A 12015-nucleotide genomic window follows, 5' to 3' on the forward strand; every position below is an offset into this window, starting at 1 on the left:
CAGAGGGGAAGGGTTAGATTATAAGGTCGGCACAACATTATGCTGTAGTTTTCTATGATCTCAAAGTACAAAGTTCCAATTAAATTTATTATCAAAGTACATTTATGTCATCATATACTACCATGAGATTCATTTTCTTGTGGGCATTCATAGTAAATAGGAAAAAAAACACAATAGAATCAATGAAAAGCTGCACACAACAGAGACAGACAAATAGCCAATGTGCAAAAGACAGCAATGTGCAAATATGAAATAAAAAGAAGCAACAATAATAATAATAATAAATAAATAAAAACAACCTTCAAGAACACAAGTTGTAGACTACTTTAAAGAGAATCCATAGGTTTTGTGTTGGGATGAGTGAAGATATCCCCTCTGGTTCAAGACCCTGATGGTTGGCAATAGCTGTACATGAATATGGTGGTGTGGGACTAAAGGCTCTTGTACCTCCTCCTTGGTGGCAGCAGTGAGAAGAGAGCATGGCCTGGATGGAGGGGGTCATTGATAATAGATGTTGCTTTCCATTGACAGTGCTCCTATATTCCTATCTTCTAACTTCTGATAAATGCACAATCAGTGAATGTTTGTCTTTTTATATTCTGAGTTTACAAATAATTTAAAATTATTTACCTCATGTGAAATTCTTGAAAATAACCAGCAGTGCACTTTTCTAGTCCTTATTTAATTCCGAGTTAATTCATGAGATCGAGGACTCGAGACAAAGGGTAGCACTTGCAGTGAGATGGTTTGGAAACATTAGGCCAGCTCTCTGTATTTATTGTTTTATGAACTTAAATTAGTGACACTAGAATTTGTTGCTCCATAATTTGGCCATCTACACTTTGTGGAGGCACTGTTGCTGGTTCAACTTTCTTATTAATATTTGCCTGGAGCCATCAGTTGAAATCCAAGCCAGTGGTGTCTGTTAAGGATGAACTCCCATGCTGGATAAAGTACTGTTGTTAAGGTTAAATGTAGCCCCATTGGAACACTGGGGAACTAACCTGCTGGTAGAAAAGATCAGAAGCTCACTGGTAGAGTAAGTTGAGCTTTGCGTTTCTTCCAGACCTCTCCAGGAAAAGGTGGAAAAAACTGCAGATTCTGGAAATCCAGAAAGAAAGAAGAAATGCTGCAAGCATCAAGCCTGTCAGGCAACACCAACAGGTGAGAAATAATGGGGGGGCAGGGAATTACTGCCATTCGCTCATTATTCCCCTGTATACCTGCATCGTATTCTCTCTCGCTCACATCTATTAACTCCCCTATATTGAATTGAATTGAATTAACTTTATTACTTACATCCTTCGTATATATGAGGAGTAAAAATCTTTACGTTATGTCTCTGTCTAAATGTGCAATGTACAATTTATAGTAATTTTTAATAAATAGAGCAGTCAATGTAACATAGAATACACTCAGATCAGCATGAATTAATCAGTCCCAGATGAAACTCTCCCAGAGTCTGTTGGTCCTAGCTTTCATGCTGTGGTACCTTTTCCTGGATAGTAGCAGCTGGAACAGTTTGTGGTTGGGGTGACTTGGGTCCCCAATGATCCTTCAGGCCCTTTTCACACATTTGTCTTTGTAAGTGTCCTGAGTAGTGGGAAGTACACACCTACAGATGAGCTGGGCTGTCCACACTACTCACTGCAGAGTCCTACAATTGAGAGAAGTACAGTTCCCACACCAAGCAATGATGCAGCCAGTCAGGATGCTCTCAATTGTGCCCTTTTAGAAAGTCTTAGGATTTGGGGGCCCACACCAAACTTCTTCAACCGTCTGATGTGAAAGAGGTGCTGTTGTGCTTTTTTCACCACACATCCGGTATGTACAGACCACATGAGATCCTTGGTGATGTATCTCTGAGCTTCTTGTCGAGCCTAGAGGGAATTACGGTGTTGAATGCTGAACTGTAGTCCAAGAACCGTATTCTCACATAAGCATCCTTCTTCTCCAGATGTGTAAGGATGGTGTGTAGGGCTGTGGCTATTGCGTCATCTGTTGGTTAGTTGTGTCAGTAGTAGAATTGTAGGGGGTCCAGTGTGGGTGGTAGCAAGCTGCAGATATAGTCCTTGACCAACCTCTCAAATCATTTGCTTATTATTGAGGTGAGTGTGACAGGATGCATATATGTGTAGATGCTATACATATTTTTTAATCATAATTGCCACAGAATTATATTTTTAAAGTTATACACAGGGAACATAAATGTAACTAAACTAGAGAAATTAATGTTTGGAAATAACTTCCAGACTAAGGTTAAAGAAATTAATGGATCTTGTGTTCTGAGTTGACAGAATAAGACTGTATCTGACGTTTCTTTTATAATAACAGTTTCTTTCTGACTGACCACAAAGCTGCTGAAATAGAATTCGCTGCAAATTATTAAGTGATATCCAATCTTGATTAACAACCTCTTTGGTTGATGTAATGCCCATGGAAAGCAATAAAAGAGAACTGCAAAAGCTCTTTAGAAGTCATTTACCAGAATGTGCAGATTATGTGGCAGAAGTATTGTTTTTGTTTTACATATCGACCATTCACTATCTAAAGAAAATGGATTATGCTCATAGTCATTGTATGGCCTCAGTTGTCCTGGAAAGTTACTGATAGGTCTTTTCTCCAGATCCATGGACCTAGCATTGAGAGTGACAATGCAGATGGTAGATGTCCACGTTGGGATGCTAAGACACTTGCAAGCTCTTAAACAATATCTTATTTTGCTTTCAGAGGCCTCGGCAGTATAAGAGATCATCCAGCTCAACAATGGCTCTCTGAGGAGCAACTGTCAACCTTTCTCCTAATCTGACATCGGTACCCTCCAGGTTTATCACCAATGCCTATCTAATTTCTCTTTGAAAGTAAGCACTACCCACCATTCACCAAGTTAAAATGTAGTAAGTTTTAGATCATTATGCTCTCTATGCCAGAAATGTTGATTGTATTCTTTCCATAGATGCTGCCTGGCCTGATGAGTTCCTCCAGTATTTTAGAATAGAATAGAATAAAATTGTACAGCACAGTACGGGCCCTTCAGCCCACAATGTTGTGCCGACCCTCAAAACCTGCCTTCCATATAATCCCCCAACTTAAATTCCTGCATATACCTGTCCAGTAGTCTCTTAAGCTTCACTAGTGTATCTGCCTCCACCACTGACTCAGGCAGTGCATTCCATGCACAAACCACTCTCTGAGTAAAAAACCTTCCTCTAATATCCCCCTTGAACTTCCCACCCCTTACCTTAAAGCCATGTCCTCTTGTATTGAGCAGTGGTGCCCTGGGGAAGAGGCACTGGCTATCCACTCTATCTATTCCTTTTATTATCTTGTACACCTCTATCATGTCTCCTCTCATCCTCCTTCTCTCCAAAGAGTAAAGCCCTAGCTCCATTAATCTCTGAATCATAATGCATACTTTCTAAACCAGGCAGCATCCTGGTAAATCTCCTCTGTACCCTTTCCAATGCTTCCACATCCTTCCTATAGTGAGGTGACCAGAACTGGACACAGTACTCCAAGTGTGGCCTAACCAGAGTTTTATAGAGCTGCATCATTACATCACGACTCTTAAACTCTATCCCTCGACTTATGAAAGCCAACACCCCATAAGCTTTCTTAACTACCCTATCCACCTGTGAGGCAACTTTCAGGGATCTGTGGACATGTACCCCCAGATCCCTCTGCTCCTCCATACTACCAAGTATGCTGTCATTTACTTTGTACTCTGCCTTGGAGTTTGTCCTTCCAAAGAGTACACACATCACACTTCTCCGGGATGAACTCCATCTGCCACTTCTCAGCCCATTCTGCATCCTATCAATGTCTCTCTGCAATCTTCGACAATCCTCTACCCTATCTACAACACCACGAACCTTTGTGTCATCTGCAAACTTGCCAACCCACCCGTCAACCCCGACATCCAGGTCGTTAATAAAAATCACGAAAAGTAGAGGTCTCAGAACAGATCCTTGTGGGACACCACTAGTAACAATCCTCCAATCTGAATGTCCTCCCTCCACCACAATCCTCTGCCTTCTGCAGGCAAGCCAATTCTGAATTCACCTGGCCAAACTTCCCCGGATCCCATGCCTTCTGACTTTCTGAACAAGCCTACTGTGTGGAACCTTGTCAAATGCCTTACTAAAATCTATACAGATCACATCCACTGCACTACCCTCATCTATATGTCTGGTCACCTCCTCAAAGAACTCTATCAGGCTTGTTAGACACAAACTGCCCTTCACAAAGCCATGCTGACTGTCTCTGATCAGACCATGATTCTCTAAATGCCCATAAATCCTATCTCTAAGAATCTTTTCCAACAACTTTCCCACCACAGACGTAAGGCTCACTGGCCTATAATTACCCGAACTATCCCTACTACCTTTTTTGAACAAGCGGACAACATTCGCCTCCTTCCAATCCTCCGGTACCATTCCCGTGGACAACGAGGACATAAAGGTCCTAGCCAGAGGCTCAGCAATCTCTTCCCTCGCCTCGTGGAACTGCCTGGGGAATATTCCGTCAGGCCCCGGGGACTTATCCGTCCTAATGTATTTCAATAACTCCAACACCTCCTCTCCCTTAATATCAACATGCTCCAGAACATCAACCTCACTCATATTGTCCTCACCATCATCAAGTTCCCTTTCATTGGTGAATACCGAAGAGAGGTATTCATTGAGGACCTCGCTCACTTCCACAGCCTCCAGGCACATCTTCCCACCTTTATTTCTAATCGGTCCTACCTTCACTCCTGTCGTCCTTTTGTTCTTCACATAATTGAAGAATGCCTTGGGGTTTTCCTCTATCCTACTCACCAAGGCCTTCTCATGCCCCCTTCTTGCTCTTCTCAGCCCCTTCGTAAGCTCCTTTCTTGCTTCCCTATATTTCTCAATAGACCCATCTGATCCTTGCTTCCTAAACCTCATGTATGCTGCCTTCTTCCTCCTGACTAGATTTTCCACCTCACTTGTCACCCATGGTTCCTTCACCCTACCATTCTTTATCTTCCTCACCGGGACAAATTTATCCCTAACATCCTGCAAGAGATCTCTAAACATCGACCACATGTCCATAGTACATTTCCCTGCAAAAACATCATCCCAATTCACACTCACAAGTTCTAGCCTTATAGCCTCATAATTTGCCCTTCCCCAATTAAAAATTTTCCTGTCCTCTCTGATTCTATCCTTTTCCATGATAATGCTAAAGGCCAGGGAGCGGTGGTCACTGTCCCCCAGATGCTCACCCACTGAGAGATCTGTGACCTGACCCGATTCATTACTTAGTACCAGATCTAGTATGGCATTCCCCCTGATCGGCCTGTCCACATACTGTGACAGGAATCCGTCCTGGACACACTTAACAAACTCTGCCCCATCTAAACCATTGGAACTAATCAGGTGCCAATCAATAATAGGGAAGTTAGTCACCCATTTTGTATGTGTTTCCGAGTGATATGCTCTGTTTCCGAGTGATATGCTCTGTTTCTGAGTGATATGCTATGTTTCCAAGTCTAATGCAACGTTTCTGAGCTGTCTGATCTGATCTGTCCCAGATTTTCCGGACCTGCGCTCAAGAGGTCTGCCTTGTGTTTTTTCAGACCTGCCTTGGGACCATTAGAGCTGTTTCGGATTTTCCAACCATGCTCCTAGAAATCTGCCTCACATTTTTTCAGACCTGCCTCTGGAGCAATAGAGCTGTTCCAGATTTTCCAGCACTGCTTAGAGCTCCAGGTCTCTCTTGTGTTTTTCTGACCTGTGTCAAGAGGTGCCTGGGCCATCAGATGCCAGCTTTGGGCTGGGTGGTGGAGGAGGTACAGTCATGAGCCCTGTGGCTTGCCGTAGAACATTGAGCTTCTAGGGTTCTTGAGAACCTGTATTTACTAATCCATATCTTAACTAGAATTTTTAAGTCCTTGTATTTTTGGTTTAATCTTGTCAAGTTAATTGTGACTGGCATATGTTTCCCACATTCTAAAATTATTTAAAGAGGTGTCTGATTCAGTGACAGAGGGATGTCACTGTGTAGAAGAGAATGAATTGTCTTATGATATCACTCAATCACTCCCCTGAGACTCAGTTGGTATTCTGATGTCTAACATCTTGTTTCCATCTCTTCCTGGGGGTACCAGGATTCCTCTGCTCCTGGTTCGACCCATGAACTTGCCGCCCACAACTCCTGGGCTGAGTAAGTGCCAACGACCTCAGTAACAGAGAAAGCCTGCCATTCCTCCGCACCTGGGTCCAGTCCTTCGTGAGCGCACCGCGACGCCGTCTGAACAAAATGGGTCTAGATCCTCACACCCTCTTTTCGCTCTTGCCCTAAACTTGAAAGCTGAGCTCCCTAGTTCTTCTCCTGTCATCTGATGGGATTGCTTCCTTTCCAACCTCACTCTAACTTGTTTTAAGCTTGAATAATTCTATTAAGACGTCTCTATCACTCTTTAGTTTGAGCAGGGTGACCCTTCTTTCTCCACTCTAACATTGCAACGGAAATTCTTTTCCTCTGGTCTCAATGCCACATTCATATTTTCTGATCCCATCACTGCTGTGGTCTGGATTAAAGCTGGTGACAAATCAGCAAACAGGCGGGAGACTGAAAATCTGGCTGAGTGATGCCACCATAGATTTTCACAAATGAAATGAAGTGAGTCGTTTCATGTTTCAGGAAAAGAAGTGACACATTTTATTGAACACCAAAGCCCGAACACAAAATTGTACTATAAACCCTTTACAAATTATATTATCACATCAGCCCGCCTCTTAAAGTGAACCCCAACTCGGATAAAGGGGAAGCCTTTTAGGACCGAGAATAGGAAAAACTTCTTCACACAGAGAGTGGTGAATCTGTGGAATTCTCTGCCACAGGAAACAGTTGAGGCCAGTTCATTGGCTATATTTAAGAGGGAGTTAGATATGGCCCTTGTGGCTACGGGGATCAGGGGGTATGGAGGGAAGGCTGGGGCGGGGTTCTGAGTTGGATGATCAGCCATGATCATAATAAATGGCGGTGCAGGCTCGAAGGGCCGAATGGCCTACTCCTGCACCTATTTTCTATGTTTCTATGTTTCTATGTATATATCTACCAATTACATTACCCTACACATCACCCCCCACCCCCTCAGAATTTGCTAGAACCGGCATTGTGAGCCTGTCCAGAGCTCGGATGAGCTGTGCTAGTCAGGACCTGTGTTCCATCGGTCTGGCTCGTCCAGGGGCGGTCTTGACGTACACATGGTCATGGTGTAGCAGCAGGGGACATGGCAGCAGAATACTCCAAAACTTGGTGGGCTGGTTTAAGGCGATCTTCCGAAACGCATTCAGGCTTACCCCTCTTATCTATGACAAAAGTATTTTCTCTCTGTTCCAAAATACAGAGCGGTGTGCTTCATGGCCAAGAAAAACAAACGAGGCAGAATGGAGGTCAACAGGAACCCAGGAGTGCTGTACACCATGATGAGAGGTAAGAATAAGTGCAAACAAATTGAATTTACTGAGGAGGGTGGAGCACTGTTGAGAGGTCGACCAGGTGGTTGTAGTGTCAGGAATTAAATCTCCTGGCACTCGTAATGGCTGGCCGTATACCAATTCAGCTGTTGATGACTGCAGGTCCTCTTTTGGACCTGTCCCGAGCTCCAGCATGACCTGCAGGAGACGATCATGCCAACACTCAGGGAAGCCCCCAGAGCAGCCTTTAAGGAGCAATGAAACCTCTTACATAGGCAATTGGACTGTGGGTGATACACTGTGGAGTGATGTAGCCTAACGCCAAGGTTTGGGACCATCAAAGCCCAGAGGATAATTAGTTGGGGACCCTGGTCAGAGGAAATCTCAGGTGGGATGCCAAAAGGAGCAACCTAGGTGCTGATCAACACCTGAGTCACATTTGTAGCCATCCTCGGTGTTAGAGGGATGACCTCTGGCCACCTGGTGGTACGGTCCACCATAGTAAGGAGGTATGTGAAAGCATGAGAGAAGGGAAGAGGACCAACAACATCCAAGTTGATTGATATGGTCAAACCATCACTCAGGGAGCTCAGAAAGTGCCAATGGTGTCGAATATGATGGTTACTTTTTGCCCACTTGCACTCCACACAGGCGGCACTCCAATCACGCATGGCCTTTCTAAGGCTATGCCACGAAAACTTCAGTGCAGCCAGTTTCTGTGAGGCTCTTGATCCAGATGTGAGACCCCATGTTTGGAGTCGAAAGCAGTCTGTCTCCGTGACTATGGGGTGAGGGCGACTGGTTGAGACATTGCATAGGAGAGCAACCCCAGCTTCCCCAAACTTCCCCGAAGCCTAGACCTGTGGATCAATAAGTTGTTCGACTGCCATGCCAACATTCTCATCCCCTGTGTGTACGTCCTCACTGACTATCTGCGAGAGGCAATCAGCCACCGCATTATTTTTTCCTTGATATGTTGTACCTCAATTGTGAACTCGGATATGTAGACCAGGTGGCATTGCTGCTGTACAGACCAGGCATCTGATATTTTGGTCATCGCATGCATGAGGGGGCTATGGTTAACCCTCTAGAAGAAAACAAAACTGACGGACAGCCAGATAGAGACCGAGAAGCTCACGGTCAAACATGCTGTACTTCCTTTTGGGGGACAGAGCTGCCGGCGAGCGACTGCCACACGCCTCTGATCAACTGTTCATGCACAGCACCCACAGCATAGTCTGAAACATCAGTAGTTATGACTATAGGCGTGTTGGGGAATGGGTGCACTGGGAGGGTTGCATTAGAAAGAGCCGGTTCAGTATCATCAAATGCCTGATCGTGTCCACTGACCAGTCAAGTGCTTGATTAGGGATGTGGTCTTTAAGTGCACTATGCTGCATAAGTCCAGCAGCTTGCGGAATGAAGTGTATTATGTATAGAAATTCACTATACCTAAAAACGCCTATAGCTTTTTAGTACTGCAGTGTAATGGAAATCCATAATTGTGGCTACTTTTGATGCGAGGGGTTTTGTTTTTGTACCTGAGGAAGTTAATGGTTGACAACCCAAACTGGCATTTAGCAGGGTTAATAATCAACCGTGTTGGCTTACGCACTCAAACTGTGCGGAGATGAGACACATGCTTTGATTTGGATGCACTGGTGACAAATATGTCATCCACATAAACGAAAAGAAAATCTAAGTCTTTTAATAGAGAGTCCATCAGCTGTTGGAAATCCTGTGCTGTATTTTTCAGCCCAAACAGCATACGCAGAAACTCAAAGAGGCCAAATGGGTCATCACTGTCATTTTAGGAATGTCCTCTGAGCACACAGGCACCTGGTGGTAGCTCCTAACCAGATTGACTTTGGAAAAAGCTAACTTTGCAGTTAATTTTCTTGGATGTGTGGGATCAGGTAACGATTGAGAATGATAGCCTCGTTATGGTGTCAGAAATCGCCACATGGGCACCAACCGCCATCGGAATTAGGGACCATATGGAGGAGTGAAGCCCGGGGGTTACTCAACCAGTGTATAGTACAATGCCAAGACTTCCCATGCTGGCAAGCTCAAACTTCATGGTTGTCAGCTTTTCTGGGTCCAGTTTACGCACGCGGGCATGGACAGGTCAGCCAGGTGTGTGAATGTGGTGCTCGACCCCATGTTTTGTGACTGTAGTGGAGAAAGTGGGATTGGTGGGGTTTAGGAATTTACCTAGCAATCAGGTAAACTCACATATTGTGGTGCATGCATTTGACAGCGTCATTGTAGGGAACTTACTGGGGAAGCAGGGTAACGACCCAAGGCCCTTGACATCCAAAAGCCAGCAGTTCTTAACGTCGACTAACATTCCTTGGGCACACAGTAATTCTGCACCGAGCAGAGGTCTAGCCACTTTAGCCAGGACCAAGTCTGAAGTGTAACATCGCCCTCTGAAGCAGAGTGTCACTCATCGTGTCCCGTAGGTCTGGATCCTGCTGCCGTTGACAGCCTCCAGTGAGATTTTGTCACTCTTTGCCTTCTCATCAATAAACGATGCTGGTAGCCCACTCACTTGAGCACCGTGTCACACAGGAAGTGTCGCCCTGAAAGTGTATCTGAAATGAACAGTAGATGACCCTGGTAGCTGGAACCCATGATGTTCACAGACCTCTGATGTCCTGATGCGCTGGCACTATTGAAGCTGCAAGGTAGTTGGCACTTCCTAGCATTTGTACCAAAGCGAGCGTGGTAAAAACACAAGCCTGGCAGCATCTGTTTTGCAGCATCGGGCGTCCTTGTGTTGGGGACCTTGCTGATAGAGCTTAATGAGGTAGAGAACGGAGGAGGAATGATGCACCACTGCCTAGCTGTGTGTGAACTATCAGCCATCTTAGCAAGCTCCCTATAGTCCATCATAGGTGCATTAGCGAGGACCATGCGAACGGGATCAGGCTGCTCTTCTCATCAACACGGTAATATTGCTAATGTAAGCACCCCTAGTCTAAATGTTTACTGTTTTTGTCTTTTTTTTTGTTTGGAAAATAGAGAATTAATACAAGTAAAGGAAAAGATTTGGGTAAGGGATAAAAAAATGATAAAATTAAGTAAATAAGTACATAGGGATCGGATAATTATGTTTGGGGGCAGGAGCAAGCATGAACAAGTTAGGATATAAACACCTATAATGGTTGTTACATAGGCTTACACACAACATTTTGGACCAGAAGAAGTGATCCAGAGGAGATGTATGGAAACTATTACTAATCCATTATTATTACTACTTTCCTTAACAATTAACACCATTACTTAGCCTAATAGATTAGAATTTCTACTGTACATAATTATCTAATTAAGTGTCTAATTTCTTTTTATATCATCTCAATGTGCACTTAAGAATGTATAAATAATTATAGTTTTATACATATAAAAAAATGGAAACGGTTATACATGTGAAAAAAAGTACATGATACTCGTGAATTCCTTATCCAAATAAAAATAAAATTTAAAAAAAAAAGAAAAGTTCTTTGAAAATAAAGCAAAGATGGTGATTTCCCAGGAGAGACAGCATGTGGTCCATTAGCTCCAACAGCTTAGCATCGCCAAGGCTGGGCAAGGAGAGCAACTATTTGCCACGCTCAGATTCCGCTAGTCCAAAAGTGTGTAAAAGCTAAGTCTTTTGTGATCAGTATTTATCATGTTCAGGCAGATGTTCTTGCAGACACACTACTCTCACAGACATAGAATTACTGAGTGACACTACTGCATAAAGAAAACCGGTGCTGTTGGCAATGAATTCAAGTGCAAACTGGGCCTCAGTTTGTGCAAACCAAACAATGGCATTTTGCTCCCAAAACTCCAGTAGTTTCAATGCGAGTGCATCAGCCAAGATATTCAATAACTCTGGAACCATCCTTAAGCATCAGAGTCACCAATATAGGGTTTAGCAAATAAAACAAAGTGTGGCATTCTATGTTTCAGAAAAAAAAACAACACATTTTATTGAACTCCAAATCCTACACACAAAGGAGTGTGAAAAATCCTTTACGCAATTACGTCATCCCCTCAGACCGGCCTCGTAAAGTGAACCCCAACTCAACGTTGGTGATTGCGAAATATGTACGTTTCCACTAATTATGTTGCCCTACACCACAACAACTACCTCTTGCTGAATAACACATACAAAATGCTGGAGGAACTCAGCGGGCCAAGCAGCATCTATTGAAAAAAGTACAGTCGACATTTCAGGCTGCAACCCTTTGGCAGGACTGGAGAAAAAAAGCTGAGAAGTAGATTTAAAAGGTTGTGGTGGGGGAGAGGAAACCACCAGGTGATGGGTGAAACCTGGAGGGGGAGGGATGAAGTAAAGAGCTGGGAAGTTGATTGGTAAGATGAGGTGAGAGAGGGATAAGGGGATGGGAAATGGAGAAGATGGGGTGGAGGTTGGGGGGCATTACCGTAAGTTTGAGAAATTGTTGTTCACGCCATCAGGTTGGAGGCTTCCCAAACAGAATATAGGCTGTTGTTCCTCCAGCCTAAGTGTGGCCTCATCACGACAGTGGAGGAGTCCATGGATGAACATATC

This window comes from Mobula hypostoma, chromosome 22 (assembly GCF_963921235.1).
Source record: "Mobula hypostoma chromosome 22, sMobHyp1.1, whole genome shotgun sequence".
Classification (NCBI taxonomy): domain Eukaryota; kingdom Metazoa; phylum Chordata; class Chondrichthyes; order Myliobatiformes; family Myliobatidae; genus Mobula; species Mobula hypostoma.